Here is a 21,903-nt window from a genome sequence, read left to right as displayed (position 1 = left end):
CAATCAGTAGTAATTAGCACAAATGTTTAAAAAATTTAATAAACTATGTAGCAATTTTAAAAATTTTTTAAAAACAACTTTTTTGGCTTTGGAGATTTGAAAACGATTTTTTGAGCTAAATCTTAAAAAATTAATCTTCTTAAGAAACTTATTGAAAAAAAATTAATAATCATGAAAATTGGGTTCAATATTCCAAGCAAATCCAATTTTTAGGATAAATATAATTTTTATTTACAAACTTAAACTTTAGATACATTTTTTGAACTATTTGTCAGTAATTCGGTATATAAAATTTGTTTCAGCTGAATAAAAAATTCTACTTGTCTAAAAGTTCCGCACTCGGATACACGGAAAAAAATTGTACGAAAAGTTACAACTATTACAACAATTACATAATCCAGGACCAGACTTTAATATCTTCACTTTCATAATTTTACATTTCGAAATTTATACCATGTTACATCGTAAAAATGTGTATAAAAATTTACTCCTAATTTTTTACAGTGTGGCCTGATACGACTATGTACGACCAAGCACGAGTGAAATTAAAGAAAAAACACTTTTCTTAAAAAAAATTTTTTTTTCAGTACAATATTACGTATACAGAAAAAAAGAAATATTTGTCACAAATAAATCAATTTATTTGAGTCGTTTTTTAAAATATTTCCTTATGACAACTATATAGGTTGGGTACAAGTAAATATAACAGTTGACTCGAATTATTTAATTATTCGTCAGAGTTATATCATTTATTTGTGGTAAAGGTGCTAAATTTGTCGAAAACAACATTTTGATTACAACTTAAAGCTACAGCGACACTAATTCTATTCATCGATGGATGAACTATTAATTTATTGGGGATTAGAAAAAGTCATACTTAACTTATATGGTAAGTTGTTTAAAATATTATATTTTACGAAAACAAATCTATATTATTCTTAACCTATAATTAACACTTTTATTCAATAGAAGACACGGAAAATATTGAATTATTCAACTAAAAAAATAAAAAATAACTTTTTTTTTTTTTCATTTTAAAGCCATTATAATTTTTGAAAATTGATAAAATAAATTTTAAAAGTTCATTATTTTCAACTATGATTTATTTACAACAAATAAACCAATCTTTACCATAAATAAACTATTTATTTTACGCAATTAAATCGCTCAAATATTTTATACATTTACCAGAAATAAATATTTATTTGGCCATATCCAAATATTTTATATCTTTAAATATTTCTTTTTTTCTGATAGTCAAAAAATTTGTGTAAAATCAATACAATTTTTGTTAAACTTTACTTTATTTTAACACAAAAAATTTTTAGCACAGACCGTATTCAAGATAAATACATAATATTTTTTACTGTGAAGGTCTTTTACCTCATAATCAAGTTATAGATATCCAAAGATGATTAAAAATTCTTATAAAAAAAGTTAAAAACACAAAAAATGCCTCAAATATATAAGAATCATCGTCACATATTCACTTCAAAATTATATAACAAGTGAAGTCAATATTGAATTTATTAAATTATGCACCTATAAATTAAAAAAATTAATTACACTGATGAGGCTTAGAAAACATTCCCGAGTCAAAATTCGAGTCCCGTTTTGACCGTAAAAATGTCCCAACTCTTTGAAGTCTAATATGCCGCTAAAAATCGAGTCTGTTTTGACCGTACAAGACGGTATCGGAGAATAAGTACGGTTAAAACAGGCGTACGCAGGTCTGTTTTGACCGTAAAAATTTCCAGGAGTATAATATTATCATTATAAATATTATTACTATATTTGTCATCTTGTTGATTATTATTATTTCTCTTGCCATCTTGTAGTTCTTAGGCGCGAAAATTTAAATTAATAAAAAACATGAAAAGTTGACATTTAAAAATTAAAAATTTAATAATAATAATAATAATAACAATAATAATCTCAGAGAAGGGTTTTCTTTCAAAATTTGAATTTTGGAAAAAAATATTATTCTTTTCTAAATTCAGCTTAGTTCACATATTTTCACTGAAAAAGTTTTAAAAATATATAAGAATCGCAGGTAATTGTTTAATTTCACATTTTTTAAAAGTAATTAATTTTTTAATATTTTTTCATAGTTTTTTAATCCAACAACTGACGTTTTCATATTTTTTTTTTTTTACTCTAAAATTGAAATTTTTCAAAAATTAAAAAAATTTTCTATTTTAGATTTACTCTGATAAAAAATATTTTACAAGTAGAAAAAAATTTTTTAATTATCGATTTTTCGATATTTTGCTAAAACTTTTTTTTAACCCAAAATTTGAAATTTTTCATAACTTGTTTTTAGTTAAAAAATTGAAATGTTTCATAATTTTTCTTATCCCAAAATTAACATTTTGAAAAAATTTTGAAAAATTTTTCTATTTTAGATTTATTCTAAAAAAAAAATATCTATTAAGTAGAAAATAATCTAATCATGTTGATTTCACACCCCGTGAAAATAAGCAATTACCGAATCTTACAATTGAAAATAGAAGTATAAGATTAATAATTGAGAATGGGTAACTAAATTTCAATTTTGAATGTCTATAAATATAATTATTACTATTCATTTAATTTCTCCGTAAAGTTCTTTTTCAGATTCCACTCAGAACTTAGTCATTTCAAGACGCGTCTTTTAAAAAGCTTATGATACTACTGAGATTCGCCTTTTACCAATCGGCAAGTAGCGATGCGGGTAGCGCGTAAGTTTTGACGAGCGATAGGTTCCAAGTTCGGTTCTCGGTTAGGGCAAAGCGATTTTTATTTATTTACGAAGCGTATTAGGTTAAGTTACCATAAGTAATCCTTTCCTCCTATCTCCTTACTCCTTAATATGTATAAACTGGACAATAAATAACCCCTGTTCGTAAAAAAAAGACTCAAATTTGGGAAATCATCCATTTTTGTTTTTTTTATTACAAAATTAATTTATATATTTTTTTATGCTCATAAACGATTTTGATAGTAGTAATTGTAATAATTGTTAATTACAAATTTTTATGTTAATGACAATTATTATTAATTACTATTACTTATTTCTTATAACAATAATAATTATTATTCATAATAATAATTATTATTGCAGTGATTAAAACAAAAAATAAATAAATGGGATTTCAATTGATTTGAACCCGGACCCCTAAGAATTTAAAAATTTAATTTATTATTAATTATTATTATTATTATTATTATTATTATTATTATTATTATCATTATTTCAAGCCTGGTTTGACCGTAATTGTGGTAGAATGGGACAAAACTCCACTAGTTACGGTGAAACCAGGCTCAGTTTAAATGAGCTATCAATACAGCGCCAAGTCTGTTTTGACCGTAAAATTGAGATGGGAAAAAATTACGGTTAAAACGGAACTCGAATTTCGACTCGGGTTGGTAACGCGACAAATAATATTTCTTATTATGATCGTACTGTAAAAAAATGAAACATGATACACTAGTCATAACAACACAGGAACGTTTGCATGAATGAGGACATGGGGCCAAGGCCGATGGGGTTGCAATAATCAACTACTGGCAACCACTTTCAACCAATGATGCGACCACCCTCACCCTCACCCTCACTCCTTAACCCTAGTCGTCTCGCTGGTATATTGTGAACGCAGAATATAGAGAAGCTAACCCCTTCCTCTTTTTTTAAACACTTAACAATACTAAGATTATAACATTATAAATAACTATTATCGATTGTCTATGATATATTGATAACAATATTTATATATCGTCTATATATTTATTTTATCCTATAGACCGTCAACTATCGACTACAGACTACTATAAATCTATTATAATCCTACTTACGATATTCAATCATATATATTTACTACTGTGCTGCTATACAACAACAATTTTTATGTCAAACAAACAATAACATTAAATTTTATATTATTTATTTAATCGCGAGTCCTCGTAAGACCATTACAATATACTCCGGTATTGATCTTGGAGCACTAACTTAGAATATTATTATAAGTTATTACTTATAAATATTGAACTTTATAATTAAATAGGTTGAATTTATTATTAAAGTTAAAGCTGTTGTTTGTTGAAAAATCCCAGAGAAAATTGCCGTATTTGCATACAACTTTTAAGCGTTTCTTAGAAAATCGAGGCATTACTCATGCACTAAAAGAATTATTGAATGCAGGTATAATTACTTTGCAATTATAGAAAAAATTATTTACGTAAATCTTTTTGAATTAATAAGTGTTGTATAAAGCTTTCTATAGATCAGAGAACTATCAAATGTTATGAATAATTGTAGACAAAATGGATTGAAAGAGCTCGTGAATCATGAAGTTTTAAAATGCACGAAATATTTTATAACTGGCTGACTGACTGGACGCATCACCTCAAAGTACCTTTTCCAGTGTAACCAGAAATAAAAACAAAGCTTTGTTCCACAATGCTTTTAGGGTAGCTAGCAGCGACGGATAGTTCATGCTTCTGAGAAACTAATTTAACAGTTTTGTAACTGGTTTTACTAACTCTCAAACAATGTTGAGTAACTAAAGTATGCTAAATTCCAACTATCAAGTCCAAAGACTATGGAGAGAATTTAGACGAGCTTTTTTACACTTTAACGGCCACCATAGACTTGTAACAAAGCAGAATAAGTTGACAAAACGTTAATTAATGAACGGTTCCTTCATTATTACTAAAATATAGTATGCGCCTGAATAAAGTATAGAATTGTATATACTTTCATGCTTATGATATATTTGACCAATCACGTTACGAATAAATTGATGTCACATACATTTCATCTCAATTTTATATCATTTCCTTTTGCACGCCTCATAAGCGAGGCGTTGAGATAGTGCTCTACTCTCGACATGTCAAAAAAAGCAGTTTTCTCGAAACTGAAATTAATTTTTAACTTCCCGCTAAGAAAATTGAAAATTTTCAAAAATCGGGAAGTTATTGGTTTTGCCCCGTTTTTCGAAAATCGAGTTTTCCTCTTTCAAACCTCTCGTAACTTTTGAACGGCTTGACCGATTTCATCGCGGTTGGTGTCATTCAAAAGGGCTTCGCCAAACTTAGATTTCCTGTAAGTTGGAACCGATTCGGACCAGTAGATTTAGAGAGATTGCAAAAAAAGTGACAAAAAAAATTGTTTTTTTTTTTTTCATTTTTTTTAAATATCTCCAAATTGGTTGAACCGATCAACTTCAAAAACTAATCAGCTCTTAACCTTGAAATCCCGCATCGATCTCCACATAGAGCGTCAGAATCGGTTGATGCGTTCGTGAGATATCGTTGTCGAAAAAAATCGAAAAAAGTGTTTTTTTGTAATAACTCCGAAATTTTTCATCAGATCAATTTTTTTGTGCAGAATCATTTATAGAGCTTAAAAAACCACATCGATCGCCGCCTACCGCGTGAAAATTGGTTGATTTATTAAAAAGTTACAGCAGTTTGAAAATTAGAAAAATCGTGTTTCATCGAATTTTGATAAGACTTTTGAGCTCGGAGAGCTCAAAATAACACATAAATTGTATTTTTGAGCTCGAAAACGTCATGTGCAATTTTAACCCTAGACTGGTCACCCGTATAGCGTGACGCCGCATAACAACTACTCAACCTATAGAGACTCGCTATAGTGCGAGCGAGAAACTAAAAAAATGGTGACCAGTCTAGGGTTAAGCACCTAGGTATGGAATTAGCGGGAAGTTGCAGGGATGGCCTTCAGGGTCAACCATTTTTCTAATTTTTTTTTTACATATATCACACTTATAGAATAATACGAGTGATGACGTTAGAGATTGATGAATGAAGGCTAAAGATTTTTACATAACTGAAATTTTTTTTCACTACAGATATCACTTGAGTATAATCTGGAATGTTATCCAGTGTAATTTTGTTCTTTCCCTGTAGGAATAAAAAATCAATTTGTTGAAAATTTTTTGAAAATTTCGTATAGCTGGAGAAATTAAAATTTTTCTCACAGTAATTTTTTTGTGGAAAAGACGTGTTCTAGATTTGGGGAAAAAAATTTTAATGAAAATTCGCAAGTTTTCTATCTAAAATTGTTTTTTTTTTCCAAATCAAAAAAACTTTTTTTCAAGAAAAAAGTTACTGCGAGAAAAATTTTTATTTCTTCAGCTAAGAAATAAAATTATTTAAAATTTTCAACAAATTTATTCCTTGTCACAAAAATGCCTATTTTTTCAAAAGAAATGTTTTCTCTTGATGTAGAAAATTGTGAAATTATTATAAAGTCAATAAAACTGTTTAATAATTTTAAAGAATAGTTATCACGTTCGCAAATATTCAAACAGTCAATTAATGATATTGAATTCATTTTTGATTTATTTACAAACAAATTTATTGCAACATATATTAAAAATTAAAATTTTTAGTAGACAGTAAAGTTATGATGCAACATTTTGCATGATTAGTGATTAATGAAAATATTATTAAACATGGTATTGTATGACTCATTAAAACCATTCAATAACATTGTATTTCAAGCGAATAATTATATTTCCGATTGATGAGCTTAAAAATATAATGGAGCCGATACGAAGTCTAGTGAACCCTATCAATTGTCGTAAGCTGCATTTTAATCAATTGAATAGGTCAAGACGAATTGGAATTCTAAAATAGAAAAAAATTACTGCAGGTCCAGCAGATTCAGATTGTCTGTATTTTGTCAAGGATTTCGCTTAGGGTAAAGTCAGAGACATACCAAAATGTACAATAAAAGAATAAATATACATATAACATTGGAATAGAGTTATCAATGGTATATCTTGACAAAAATGATTCACAGTGTACAAAATACGTGTTATTGATTTTCAAAATTGAAGCTTAACTTGTTCTACTGGTATTCTTATATCTTATACGTGAATCGTATAGCTTGTCAATTATGGTTGGAATGCTTGAGATTTATAACTTTAATTATAAAAAGAGACAATTTTAGTAAAAATGTGGTTTGTTCTTAATTAATTTTTATTTACAATTCAATTTGAAAAAAGCGCGTGTCAAGAACTAAAACAAATAATCCTTAACAAAATTCTGCTTTTTTTATAATTATTAATATAATTTTTTTGCGGTATACTCGAAATGAAGACAGTTTACTTTTAAGTAAGCATCAAAAAAGATCGAGCAAGAGTTGGTTAGTTGCGGTATTTTATGTGCTTTTTTATACATTCGAACAAATCAAGAGTGTACTCACCAGGGGGTTTTAACCTCACATGATCGTAAATTCTAGGAAGTAAACACTTTTATATTTCGCTTTTAATCAAACCGCTAATCAGTAGCTAGAATAAATGTCTTGTATAAAACAATGCAGACTCATTGACGTAATTTTTTCATCTTGAGGAAGTCCGTTCGCCGCCAATAATTAATAAAATATGTTAGATTATAGTTCAAATCAAATTTTTTTCTAATTTACGGAGATAATTTAGAGGTAGCGTCAACGATTTTTGTATTGTAGTTTTTACAATTTATATGATGGTTATTTTTAAAATAACGTGATCGTCCGGATTTTTGAAAAATTAAGATTTGATTTGATTAAATACTTTTAAAAATAGATATTAAAAAAGTTTGGAAAATCCAAAAGTGCACGCCTCATAATCTCATTTTTTTCATAATAAAATTGATTAAAATAAAATACAAATACTTTTAAATCTTTGGCGCCATTGTCTACCCAAAAAAGAAAAGTACTGCATATGTGTTGTAAACGAACCTATTGTACATAGATATGGATATACAAATGATAAGTGGATTTTAGACTATTGCTCATTATAATTACACTACATTGAATTAGAACGTGATCTTCGAAAGGACTTAGTTTTTGATAATACTGAAGCGTATAAAAAAAAATGGACTTGATCAGTTAAGTTTTTTGGCAGCAATCGTGACCACGTCAGTTTCTATACATACATCAGACACACGGACGTCCACAGAATAATTTTTTTAAACATTTTTTTTATTTATTTAAAAAGCAAAATGTCTTTCAAAAATGTTACGTGTTGAAACTATACAGAAAAAAAGAATTATTTGAGTCGTTTTTTTAAATATTTCTTTATGACAACTATATATATTTGGTAGAAGTAAATATAACAGTTGACTCGAATTATTTTATTATTTGTCAGAAATATATCATTTATTTGTGGTAAAGATGCTAAGTTTGTCCGAAACAATGACATCTATAACAATATAAATTATCCTCCAATATAAAAACAAATATAAATTATCCTCAACCTACAATTAACACTTTCATTTAAAAGAAGACACGTAAAATATTTCATTATTCAACTAAAAGAATAAAAAATAATTTTTTTTTCATTTTAAAGCCATTATAATTTCAGAAAATTGATAAAATTATTTTAGCAGATATTTAATAATTTGTAGAACTTTTGTTAACAAATAAATTATGGCAACAAAAAATAAGAAAAAAAAATTGACATATAGAAATTTGAAAAAATTAAAAATGCAATTTTAAAAAAATAATTTTTTAGAATTAATTTATTTGTTAAATAAAATTAAAAATTGGTCAAGTGACAGCTAACTTTAATGTTACAATAAATTTCAAAAGTTCATTATTGTCGTCAACTATGATTTATTTACCACAAATAAACCATATCTTTACCATGAATAAACTATTTATTTTACGCAACTAAATCGCTCAAATATATTATATATTTACCAGAAATAAATATTTATTTGGCCATATCCAACTATCTTATATATTTGGCTCAAATAAATCTTATTTCGATCAAATATTTATTATTTTCTGTAGTGTTTTATGTACTATTCCGTTTTTTCATCATAACAATTATGTGTAAATATTATTCTACAAGTGCTATTCCTATTAAAAAGATCCACATGAGTTTATATAGGAATCTACATAGGAAGTATGGATTCCTATAGGAATCTACAAAGGGACCTGAGAATACATGGATTCCTATATGAGAAATTCACTTAGGAAATATGAATTTCTATAGGAATCCATATAGGAACCTGTGGGTTCATGAATTCCTGCACGGAAAAAAGTAAACTGTAAAATTCAATCGGATTCCGGTTAATTTTTATAGTTTCAAACAGTAAAGCGGACATCGGGGTGGCAAAAATATAAATATTACAAAACTTAATGTAGAAAGTGTAAAAGCCACAATTTATAATTTAATATCGAAAATAAGTGATTAGTAGCTGTCATTATAGTAGATAACGACCCTCTCATCTTAAAAAATTACAGTTTCAAACAGTAAAAATTGCCGTTTCAATATATAGTCCGTACTATGAGGAGAAGGGGAACTCAGATGGGAGAATTTAATATTTGAAACAGTAAAAATTCTACTCTTTAAATATATATTTTACTAGTCCCACCAAGTCGATATATCTATAATTATTAGGACCAGGACTTTCGCAGTTGTTCAAATGATTCCTCATATGTTTAACCTCAAATTTGAACAAAGAAAAAACGCCAACTTCCTGGCCCTAATTATTAATTATAATTATAGTTTGATTTTTAGCGAGCTTTTATAATTTACCATTTTACTTTGTAAATATTGACGCTGCTTGTATTAAAAATTTAGTAACTGGATTTTATACTTTTTACATATCATGCGTCATTTTTTATGTACGAAATGATAAATATCAAAGTCAAAATTCTTAATTATTATACTTTAACATTTTAGACATTCCCATAGCGAATATTACTGTTTGAAATAGTATTTTCTTCTATGTAAAGAATAAGTTGTAGCATTTAACTGATAAATAATACATAGTGATTATTAAAACCACGATTTTACTGTTCAAAATGGTAATTTTTAGCATTTTATCATTATTTATTATAAATCGACTATTATTTATTAGTTTACTTTTTTCCGTGTGTATGGGAAATCAAAATCGGAAGTATGGATTCCTATAGTGAATTTATATGTGGAATAAACGTAGGCCTTGGAAGAACGTGACTTAGGCCAGTGAGTAGCGTAGAAGACTGTCCACCATGAGGTACCGGGTTCAAGTCCATCAGACACGAGCAGTTTTTTCATTAGATAAAATTACAACATCCGTTTTTCAGAATTAATTTCAAGTAATAATTAATTAATAGCAATTACTTCACAATTATTTTTTATTTTTTAATAAATTTTTTTTCGCCTGATTAATGTGAGAATCTATATAGGATCCTACCCTAGATTCCTACATAGGAAATAATATGGGAGTCTATTCGAAGACGCCATATGTTAGTTCAAAAAATCACTTGATATTTGTAAGGCGAGAGTAGAGCACTACATCATTCGTTTCGCTTATGAGGCGTGCAAAATTATTAACATTCTAAAATAAGCGTGAGCAGAATGCTTAAAATGGATCAAGCCAAAGTTCCTTTATTCATAATTCGTAATTCTCGACAGTCACATAGCAGCGACTGCAAGTTACAAGTTATAATTAAATTAATAAACTTGAATTATATTTGACGTCAAATAACACAACTACATAATGTGTTGATTGATGTCCCTATTTATATCATACACTTTCTTGTTAACCTCTCTCTCTCTCTGTTCAAGGTATAGCACGCTATAAGATGTAGTGGGCGATGCGCTCAAAACATCTAAAGCTTTGCGTCAAAAGCGCGAAATTCAATTTTTTTTTTCACATTTAAAATTTTTTAATTTTATTAAATTATTAACCAGTAAAAAATAAGTAAAGTATAGCGTAATTATAAACCTGAAATTCTCTGAGGTTAATCAAGAAATGTAACTTAAAAAATCGTTAGGCTCCTAGACCTTCCAAGCAGGCAAAAGACGTGCCTCGTCTTAAAGATATCTTATGCGATAAAAGACTATAGGTACGTACAATTCTACATAATAGTCTATGATTTTCTGTTCTCATTCTTAACATCAGCTTACTTTACATGACCAACTTTTTACCGATCTACTGTGTTGTGTGTGGTGACTAGGTGAAGGTTACCACCGAAACTGTGATTATAGAACAGCAAGAGGTATTAGTAGTAAAGAAGGAGAAAACTTTATAGTGCTATGAAAATAAATCGATATTCCTGGGTTATGTATGCAACAATGCCTACATAAATGTCATTAGACACTTTTAAACGTCAAAATTTTATTGCGATTTATACAGTCTCTATTAACGTTGAATTGCTACAAATTTAACCTTATCGATTCCTGAATTTATTAATTTAACATGTTTTTAAATCACAAAAGGCCAAACAAACTTTATTTACAAAATTAACAATCAAAATGATTTTTCGATTCGATTCCTTTGTAATATGTATACATATCTGAACACTGCTGTTAAACGTAAATTAAAATAATTTAAACTTTTGATTGTTTGATAAAAAAATTTATCGCGGGAACGTCCAGGCAGTTCATTTGTCTGTTTTTAAAACTCGTTTGACGAAAAATGGGTTTATTTTAATCAAGATAAATTTACTCAGTTTACATTTTAATCTATTTTAAATCCAGGAATTCAATTTCATGCATACGTCTTTGTGATTACTTTTAAATTTGATTGGGTTTTACTAGTTACCCCTTACTAAACAATTCAACTGTTATGTAATTAATTAAATTCTTCATGAGATGAAAGGAAAATTTTATTTAAAAAAAAAAAAGAATGAGTTTCGTTCTTTTTTTTTTTATTCTTATTCCATCCATTTGATATTGTGTTATTGTTTTTTCACACACTTATGTAAAACGCCTCGAGTGTAAAAATAGCAGTACGATCGATTGGTCTGTATGTTTCACATATTCGCTATTTGCACGTTTATTCTACTTCTGTTCCATTGAATTTTTTCCGTATGCCTAATTTTTTTGCTTTATCGATCTCACGCTCTATTTGAACAGTAAATAATATTAAAATGTGTCATTGAGATGCAATTCTAACCGATTTGTTGAAATGTGCTTTTTAAATGTTCAATCAGTCAGATAATTTTATATTTATCTTTTCTCTGTCTATCAAGAGAGATCAATCAACTAAATATCTTTTAAAAAGTAGCAGTTAGTGAATGATCAATTAAAAGAGTGCTGAAATGTTATAATAACTCAGGAATCATTTTCAATGCTTGGTAATCTAACAGAAAAAAATTAGGAAAACGGTTGACCCTGAAGGCCATCCCTGCAACTTCCCGCTAATTCCATACTTAGGCGCTTAAAATTGCACCAATGACGTTTTTGAGCTCTTCGAGCTCAAAAATACAATTTATGGGTTATTTTGAGCTCTCCAAGCTCAAAGAGATTGCTTTCCTATCCTTTAAAGCTCTTCGAGCTCAAAAGTCTGATAGAGATTTGATAAGACACTATTTTTTGAATTTTTAAACCACAATAACTTTTGAATGAATAAACCGATTTTTACGCGGTTAGAAGCATTCGACGCAGTTTTTCAAGCCTCACAAAGAATCTTAAATTTTGAATTGATCGCGCTAGGAATTTTGGAGTTATTCCGAAAAAACACTTTTTTCGGTTTTCTTTCGTTCACGTTATCTCTCGAATTAATCAACCGGTTTGACCGGACTGATGGCGATCGACGTGGTTTTTTGAGGTTAAGAGCTGATTAGTTTTTGGAATTGAACCTTTAAGCCGTTTAAAAGTTATTCCAAAAAAACCACATTTGAAAAAAAATTTTTTTTCAGTTTTTTTAAGATTTCTCAAAATCTATTGATCTGAATCGGTCCAAATAGTTTTCAAAATCTAAGTTTGGTCAAGTTCTTTCGAATGGCACCAACCGCGATGAAATCGGTCAAGCCGTTCAAAAGTTATAAGCGGTTCACATACTTTCACACACACACACACACACACACACACACACACACACACACACACACACACACACACACACACACACACACACACACACACACACACACACACACACACACACACACACACACATACATACATACATACATACAGACATAGTGACACCCTCGCGATGAAAACTCGATTTTCGAAAAACGGGGTAAAACCAGTAACTTCCCGATTTTTGAAAATTTTCAATTTTCTTAGCGGGAAGTTAAAAAAAATTTTTTTTTTTACTAATTTTTATTAGTAAGAAAACCGAAATTACTGTAAGTTTGGGAGATAAATTGTGAGATGAAGAATTTGATTATATCAATCAAAGATAATGGTCTTTAAAGCCTAGAAGATGCAAGACAAGAAATTCTGGAAACAGGACAATCAGTTATCTTGAAAAAAAAGTTCTTTAAATAAATAGACAAAAAAAAACTATAATTAGTTCAATTTTTTTGTGGCAAATCAATAAAAAGTTATTGAACGAAAGAAGATAATTAAAACGATTACTCTATTGAAAGCGTTCATTCGGACACTTTTAATCGACAATCCAGAGAATAAAAAATACAGAGGCCATAGAAACTATTGTCCTCCAGTAGAAAGCATAAAGTTTTATCAAAAGCTGTCAAAACCAAAGAGGAAAAACAAATAACAAACGGCGCTGCGTTTCCGTTTCAGCTACCAGTACCCTTTACAAGCTTCTTTTCCATGTTTGTATGTTTACGTGTGTGAGTATCATACACGAGCAAGCCATTCAACTTTTTTTTCTCCATGTGGCCTTCAATACATGGCTTTTATAAGTTTTTAGTCCTCCATTCAGTTTAAGTTTTCTTGCCTGTGAAAATGAATGAGTGAAAATTATATAAATGTCGTCTGAAAATGATCATCAATAGCTTATACTGCGTCTATTATGTTCTTTTTTAAGTCTTATACTTTATGTTGTTTCTATAAAAAGATTATATGTGTCACTAGGAGTATATACCTTTAAAGACAATGATCGAGAGACCTAAATTGAACTATTCTAGTTTTATTTTATATTTGACACGCGATCCTCGAATCTCAACCAAATGATTAATCATGCGATCAGAATGTTGAGCTTTTTCCTCCTTTTCACCTTTGGGTACAAATTGCCGGTGACGTAATTTCACCGAGATAAAAATATACGTAATGTTCTTAATTAGATAGTGCTGCAACCTAGTTTTGGCGTTTATTATATTTGATATTCAATTTTATAAAAAAAAAAAGGTTGGAATTTAAAAACATAATTTAACAAGCAGCATATAATTCATTCAACTATTCACTTGTAGTAGCAGAAAAACGAGAAGGTATGAGACTACCCCCTTGGGTAGTTGATTGTTGAATTTTTAATTAATTGAGTTCTCGTAAAAAAATGTGGAAAAAACTTTTAATTTTTGCATACAATGAATTATGATATTCTTTCCCACTGATAATTTTTTTAGAGTGTTATAAAAAAATTAAAAAACGAATTAAATAAAGACTATAGTAAATTTTTTAATGAATTAAAATTCAATCTCTTGTTATATACTTTGTTATCTATTGTTTATAAATGAAACGTTTAAAAAATTGAAAAGACAAGTTCAACTTTTAAAAGTTATTTTCATTTACAAAATCATAAAATTCTAGTGGATTTAATACGAATAATATTATCGGATTTTTGGACGCTTTTCGCTAGATTAATTAAGATTGCATTTCTTAGGATAGCGCAAAAAAAAAAATAAATTTTTTTATACTAGGTTATCATGTTTTAAGGGCTTTTTCTAAAATTCACATGATAAAAAAATTTTTAGAAATCGCTCAAAATTTTTTAGTTTCGAAAATGATCAAAAATTCAATTTTTTATTTTTGCTCTTCACAAATTTTTATAGAGAACTTAAAAAATAAAAAATAGTATTTTTAACATATTGCACTATTGATTTTTCTAAACCTCTTCCCAAAAAATCATTTTCGATTTCTAGAAACTAAAACTGAGACATTCTGAACTCATAAAATCTTATTTGAACCAATAGAAATAATTTTGAAGAGCTTAATGGTCATGAATCAAGCAGGAAAATTCAAGAGGTAAGTAAAAGTTCTTACAATCAACAACACGGAAAAAAGAAAAATGGAAAAATTACATTATATAATGTAAACGTGGCGTTCCGTATAGAAAACTGAAAAAATTACAGTTTCAGATTGTAATTATTACATTAAAATGTAAATATTACATTCTACAATGTAATTGTTAAAAAATCTGTAATAATTAATATAGGGTAAATACCCCAATAGATGGACACCCCCCCAATAGATGGACAGATATTATTTCTAGAAGCAATTACATTAGTTTTAAGAACAAAAATCTTAAGTCGTTATATTTTTTTATGTCTAAAATAGTTCTGAGAGCGAAAAGTAATTTTTTTTTAACTTTTTATTTATAATAATAGTTTAAAAAAATTATTTAAATTGGACGTCTCGAGGTTTTGCTCCGAGAGCGCCGCCACTAGTAAGCGTGTGACAGATATCTGGTGGACATTATTTGTTATTATTATTAAAAATAATAAAAAAAAGTAAGATTTGTACATATAATTATGCTTATATTTTACTAACAAAGCTAGAAATATAATATTTTAATGATAAAATCGAAAAGAAATAATAGAATTTAGTGTCCATCTATTGGTGACACTTTTCTAACCTTTATCCAATAGATGGACATTGAGTTTATATGATGAATTTTCTTATTTTTTTTTTTTAATTTTATTGGTGGATCAATGTGAGAATAAGAGTAAAAATATCGCTTGTAGGTAGTGTCCATCTATTGGTATTGACTGTCCATCTACTGGAGATTTTGTCCATCTACTGGGGTTTTGAACTTTTTCTTACATTTTTCTTTTTTATTAATTACTACAACGTTTTACGAAGTTTTACTTATTTTTTCCTGGTTAATTATATATTTTTACATAAATATAATTTACTTTATCACAACTTATCTGTATATTCCTATATTATTTTTTTAATAGAATACGAGAGTTTGCTTAACCGTCCATCTATTGGGGTATTTGCCCTAATGTAGTTTTTCCATTTTTCTTTTTTCTGTGAAACATTTTTTAGTTTAAGAACTTTTCTGCTTAATTTAAAACAATCAAACTCTTCAAAATTTATTTCTTTCGATCGATAATATGCTTTTTGGATCATTTGAAATATTGCATTGACATATTTTTATTAAACTAACCCAAATTCCGATTTAATTGTCAAACAAAATCATCTTACTTTGCATATCTTATCTCACTAACCTCGATCGCTCTTATCGTCAAGAGAGATTTCATACTGAAATACGCATTTTAATCTCAAGATACTTAATTTAAGGCAATTTGACAGTCTTTTCTACGTAAAGATCTTGTAAAGTCACTCTACCAGGTATTATACAGTCCTTATATTCCAAAAGTATCTTTTTCAACTTTTTTTTATGCACTAACATCTAAGTGATGTTATTTTATACCTAAAATTATTTATCACATTGAACCCCAATACATAGTTACTTGAACTATTTTTGGTTGAATATGGGCTTAAGAGTCACCATAATTTACTTTGACTCGGAAAACAGAAAAATAATTCGTGATAGCCCGGACCGGGTATCGAACCCGGTTCTTCCGGTTACGCACTAAGGGCTCTTCCAGTTAAGCTATCTGAGACATCATCCATAATAACCTTTCAGTCACATAATTATTTTTTGTTTAGCACGATAACAGAAAAATATTTAGTAAAATATAGTCTACACGAAAAGGAAATTAATGGAATTTTTACTATGTTACTATCGTAATTGTTATTAAATAAAATAGTAAAGGTGGAGTATACTTGTCATTTAATAATTTTTACGATCTACTATTGTAAATTTTATTCAACACATAAGACTAGCAAGAGACTTAAAAAGTAGAATACCGTAGAGCAAATTATACAAGATGTGTTAGTGAACTTTACAATTCAACTATTGTAAAAATTGACGGTCGGTTTTTTTAAAAGAAATTTTAGGGAGGGAAATGGTAGAAAGTTGGATTTATTGGTAACTTTGCAGTAACCGAAAATACAAATCGGAATTTTCGTCCGGGAATCGAACCCAGAACTCTAAGTTAGTAGCCAGATACTCTCCCTCTACTCTATCCAAAGTAAACTACACTGAGAGACAGTTTTATTAAATACTAATAAACGCTTATTTGTATTTAGTAAAACACATATTTGGCTCATGCGCAAATAAAAAATTTATTAAATACAAATAAAATTTTTATTTGGACCAGTTTTGAGATTTTATTAGTATTTAATACGTATTTATTAATATTTAATAAACGTTTATTAGTATTTAATACGCGTTTATTAGTGTATAATACGTTTTTATTTATACACAAAATAACTTAGTTTTTTAGAAATCAATGAAAAATAAGATAAAAACGTCATAATCGGTTTTTTTTGTTAATAAATGTTTGTCAACAAATTTTATAATAAATCTATCTATTATCACCAAATAATGTTGAACTATTGACGATTATCCATAGTTTCAAATAAAAAAATGTATATCAGGAAATGGAATTTTATAATGAAAATACATAGAAATTTTTTTTTAATTTTTAAAGATAAATATTTATGACACTGAAGTTGACAGATAAATTAAAAAAAATTTTTTTTTATTTTATAGCAATTAAATTATTATAAAAATAATATGATCAAAAAGTTCCACATGTGAAAATTAATAAAAATTTGTTAAAAAAATTTTTAAAATTCACAGCTGACGGCTAACTTCAGTGTTATGAATATTTATAAAAAAATAATTAGAATTTATTATATTTAACTAACTTTTCTTTTATTAAAAATCACTCCATGATATAAAAAAAAGGCCATTCGGCAGCCGAAATGGAAGTAGATTTTTCAAATAAAAAAAATTGATTTTTAATAAAATAATATAATAACACTGATAATGTATAACTTAATTCATGAATTAAAAACAAAATTCAATAATAAATTTAAAACTATTTACAACAAATTTTGGAAAAAAAATTATCTTGTGAAGAAAAAGTTTCTCAAATATTTACCAAAGAATTGCACAGATTATAAGATTTGAATTATAAATGTCCAAATTTTAAGTAACTGCTGAGAAACAACAGTTTTCAAGTTAATCAGAATTTTGCAACCGGATAAAATTTGAGTTGAAGAAAACAATGGTTAGAACTAATTTGTGACATATTTACTGACAACATACCCGAAAACATTACACAAAAGACTGATCAATATCGTAATTATTGAATTTACATCATGATTAAGCTATGATGTAGACAATAATTCTAAAACGGCTGCAACAGTAAAACTGTTTCATTAAACGAACTCTAAAAGGAGTAATATTGAGGCTACTACCACTTCTAAGTGGTGAAAATTGAAGCTTATTAAAAGAGCTTTACAATGCATTTTACCGAATTTCAATATTTTGTCTAGTTCAGTAATTATACCAAGTTGAAGTAGTAAAATCATCAATTTTTACGATTTTCAAAATTTCAAAATCCTGTCATTTCCAAATTACTCGCCCGATTAAGCTCATCTTCGAACTTAACCTTGGTCTTGATCGATAGATAAAGCATGCTGAGTTTGAGAAGAATCGGTCATAAATTGAAAACGCTATCGTGCTGACAAGCCGCGTTATATCGTATAAATATATATATATATATATATATATAAATACATACATATATAAACTTTTGAACTATATATATTTTCTGACTCAGCTCGACAAACTAAGTCAGAAAATGGCTAAATTTTTCAAAAGTTGCGCCATGAGGACGGCTGCAATATTTAGATTTTTATAAAATCTACTAATAATGGTAACATTCGCACTTGTGCTGACATTAAAATTAAAAATCAAATAAGGCTAACCGCAAGCAGGTTATAAATATACACATATATACATTGAATTACTTAAAGAAATTTTAATTTTTATATGCGTTGAAAAATTGGCCACAATGCATCTAAATCCCTTTCTTTTGATAAAACATCCATTGGTTAATAGACACTCTTCACTGTTTAATAATTATTTTAATTTTTATTCACTATTAATAAACAATAACTCCGAATTCTACGCCTTGACTTCAGCATTAAAGATGGCTACCGTTAAAGCGAGACTGGCGGTGGTTTTAATAAACACATATTAGTATCTAATAAAATTTTATTAAATACTAATAAAATTTTATTCACTGCAAAACAAATGATATTTATATGTAATTAATATTTATTGACAAGTAGTACTAACATAAAGAAATTCCAAATACGCGTTTTTATTAGCTGTGAATAAAATTGTCTCTCAGTGTACGATATTTTATAGTTATTTTTTAATTATTCTAAAGTCTCTACTGATTATTACATAAACTACGCATGATTCAATAAATACGTTGTCGACTACTTTCATAGTTTACAATCACATTTCGTATTGCACGCCTCATAACGCGAAGTGCTTTATCCTTGCCTTACCAAAATCAAACAACTTTCTGAATTAAAAGTATCTCTACACGGAAGGAAAATTGAAGGAAATTTTACTATTTTCCTATCGTAATTTTTATTAAATAAAATAGTAACGGTGGACTATACTTCTCCTTTAATAATTTTTACGATCTACTATTGTAAATTTTATTTAACAAATAATACAAGCAAGAGACTCAAAAAGTTCAATACTATAGAGAAAATTATACAAGATGTGTTAGTGAGCTTTACAATTCAACTATTATAAAAATTGACAGTCGGTTTTTTTAAAAGAAATTTTAGGGAGGAAGAAGATAGGAGGTTGGAATCATTGGTATAACTTTGCACTAACCGAAAATACAAACCGGAATTTCCGTCCGGGAATCGAACCCAGAACTCTTAGTTGACAGCCAGAGACTTTCCCTTTACGCTATCCGAGGTAAACTACGATTGAGGTCCTTCAGCATTTACATAAACTCGAAGTCTAGTGCTGTGCACGGCCAACACTCATACTAATTGAAAAACATTTCAATTCAACTATTGTAAAATTTGTTACAATAGTCTCATTGGAAATTCCATGATTATAATTATTCAGTTATTTATAAATACCCACATATTACAATAAAATTTTATTTTTGATAAGACAGATTAAGTCAAGTGTGTTATCTGATGAAGGCAATCAGAAATTTGTGTAGAAATTATATTCGGATTTAACAAAAATGGATGAAGTTCATCCGCAAATTCAAGTAGAAACTTGCAACAAAAAAAATATTATCAGCCGATTTCCTCTTAAAGTCATATCAGTGATTATATCGCAGCATTAAATTTCTGATCATGCAGTAATCAAATGATAACAAGCTTACTAAAACTCATTGACAAAATTTATAGGATCATTTGCAAAGTCAAAATTTTATTTCAGTTTTTTTAATAATTAATAATTATATTTTTCGATATTATACTTTGTCAAACCATGGATAGCATTATATCTAATCATATCCTGCAAGATAAAATTTAACTTGATTAGATCTAATTTCACTTCTCCGAATTTAGGACTCTTGCTACGGAATTAAGATTTTATTTTACTATAACGATATAAAGCTAATTCAATTTCGATACTCATAAATTTGACTCAATTAGACTTAACAATTATTGTTATTAAATGAAGCTTAACGAGATTGGTTCCATTTAACAGAAATGGGTTTTAATTCCCTATAAATTCATAAATTATATACTCACGGTCGAGATTTTTATGGCTAACTTTTTAATATAAAAAAGTAGTTAAAGAAAATTTTGATTGTGAACATTAACGGCGCAAATCTCCGTTATGCGAGATTGATAAGATGATCGATCAATTTTTTTTTAACTTAATCTCCATGACTGTGATATTCTCATCATTTATCTAATCAATATTGTGCCGTTAAGTCAGATTAATTCAATTATTTTTAACTGTAACAAAAAATTCTGTTTAAGTAGGATAAAAACTTAAACCTAATATAAAATTAATTTGATTACAAAAAAGCGCGTGATAATATCTAATTATGTAAATGCGAATCGTTAATTTAATTAACTTGGCAGGCAAATTCAACTATTCGCTATGTAATATCTTTGACCTCTTTAAGCTTAAAAATATAACTTCGCAAACATGCTTTCAAGCTAGCAAACTTTTGAATTTTGTTTTTCCTGTTGAAACTATACGATAACTTTCCGTAAAACTTTTTTATTTTCACAAACCTGAAACAAAATAAACCGATTGAAACAATTTTAGTCGTAACCAAACGTGTTTATCTAAATCGAAGTTCGAATAAATTTTTGAATGCTTTGTGTAAAAAGTTGGTAATTTATTGAGATGAATATATTGGTCACTCGCTTGGGTCGTTTTTATTCAACGTGTCTGAAAAACAAATTTGTTTTTAAAAATTCGATATCACGCGAAAAAATTTACTGATACATAAAAATCATTTTTTTTTTATTTCCGTAAAAATTTTAGTAATCGTGGCACGTTTCGCAATTCCTAAAGTAATTACAATTCTTTCAACAACTATACACAAATACAACGTCGTAAAATATAGAAAAGGACCAGTAACTTTCATCCCCCGTATCCTTCCTTCACCCACATTCCATCATCCTTAATTAATTAAGTCAATTAATGGCAAATGACGAGATCTACCATGTATAGTCATCATCAACTAATCTAAGTGAATTAAGTTGAATTATTCCATTAAGTTTTTTAATGTAATTTTTAAACTCATACAAATCCCAACTCCCAACATGTGTATATTTTTGGTAAAAATAAAAACTATTTTTTCAAAAAAAAAAACTAGTAACTTACTGTAATGTATTGGTAAAAAATAACGACTATGAAAAATTAATTAAAGGTGAATGGTTACTTTTAATTATTTGAATATTAAAAAAATTAGGAAAACGGTTGACCCTGAAAGCCATCCCTGCAACTTCCCGCTACTTTTGTAATTAAGCGCTCAAAATTGCACTTATTACGTTTTTGAGCTCGAAGAGCTCAAAAATGTAATTTTCGTGTAGTTTTGAGCTTTCCGAGCTCAAAAGTCTGATAGAAGTTTAATAAAACACTATTTTTTGAATTTTCAAACCGCAATAAATTTTGAATGAATGAACT

The 21,903-nt window shown here is 27.9% G+C and overlaps 1 protein-coding gene across 19 annotated transcripts in view; it reads right to left on the bottom strand.

Annotated features, from left to right (window-relative positions):
• LOC123263674 (glutamate-gated chloride channel) overlaps positions 1 to 21,903 on the bottom strand; it is a 168,465-nt gene that overhangs the window by 105,672 nt on the left and 40,890 nt on the right. The window contains exon 1 of one of the 19 annotated variants that reach the window (XM_044726599.1): positions 1,384 to 1,460. The exons of the other annotated variants lie outside the window; for them this stretch is intronic. The gene's annotated coding sequence lies outside the window, so the exon portion shown is untranslated. Of the gene's footprint in view, positions 1 to 1,383; positions 1,461 to 21,903 lie in introns of those variants that run through there. 19 annotated transcript variants of the gene reach the window in all.

Source organism: Cotesia glomerata, linkage group LG4 (genome assembly GCF_020080835.1).
Source record: "Cotesia glomerata isolate CgM1 linkage group LG4, MPM_Cglom_v2.3, whole genome shotgun sequence".
NCBI lineage: Eukaryota > Metazoa > Arthropoda > Insecta > Hymenoptera > Braconidae > Cotesia > Cotesia glomerata.
The sequence above is the reverse complement of the archived record's forward strand: the minus strand, read 5'-3'. Positions and strand labels throughout refer to the sequence as shown.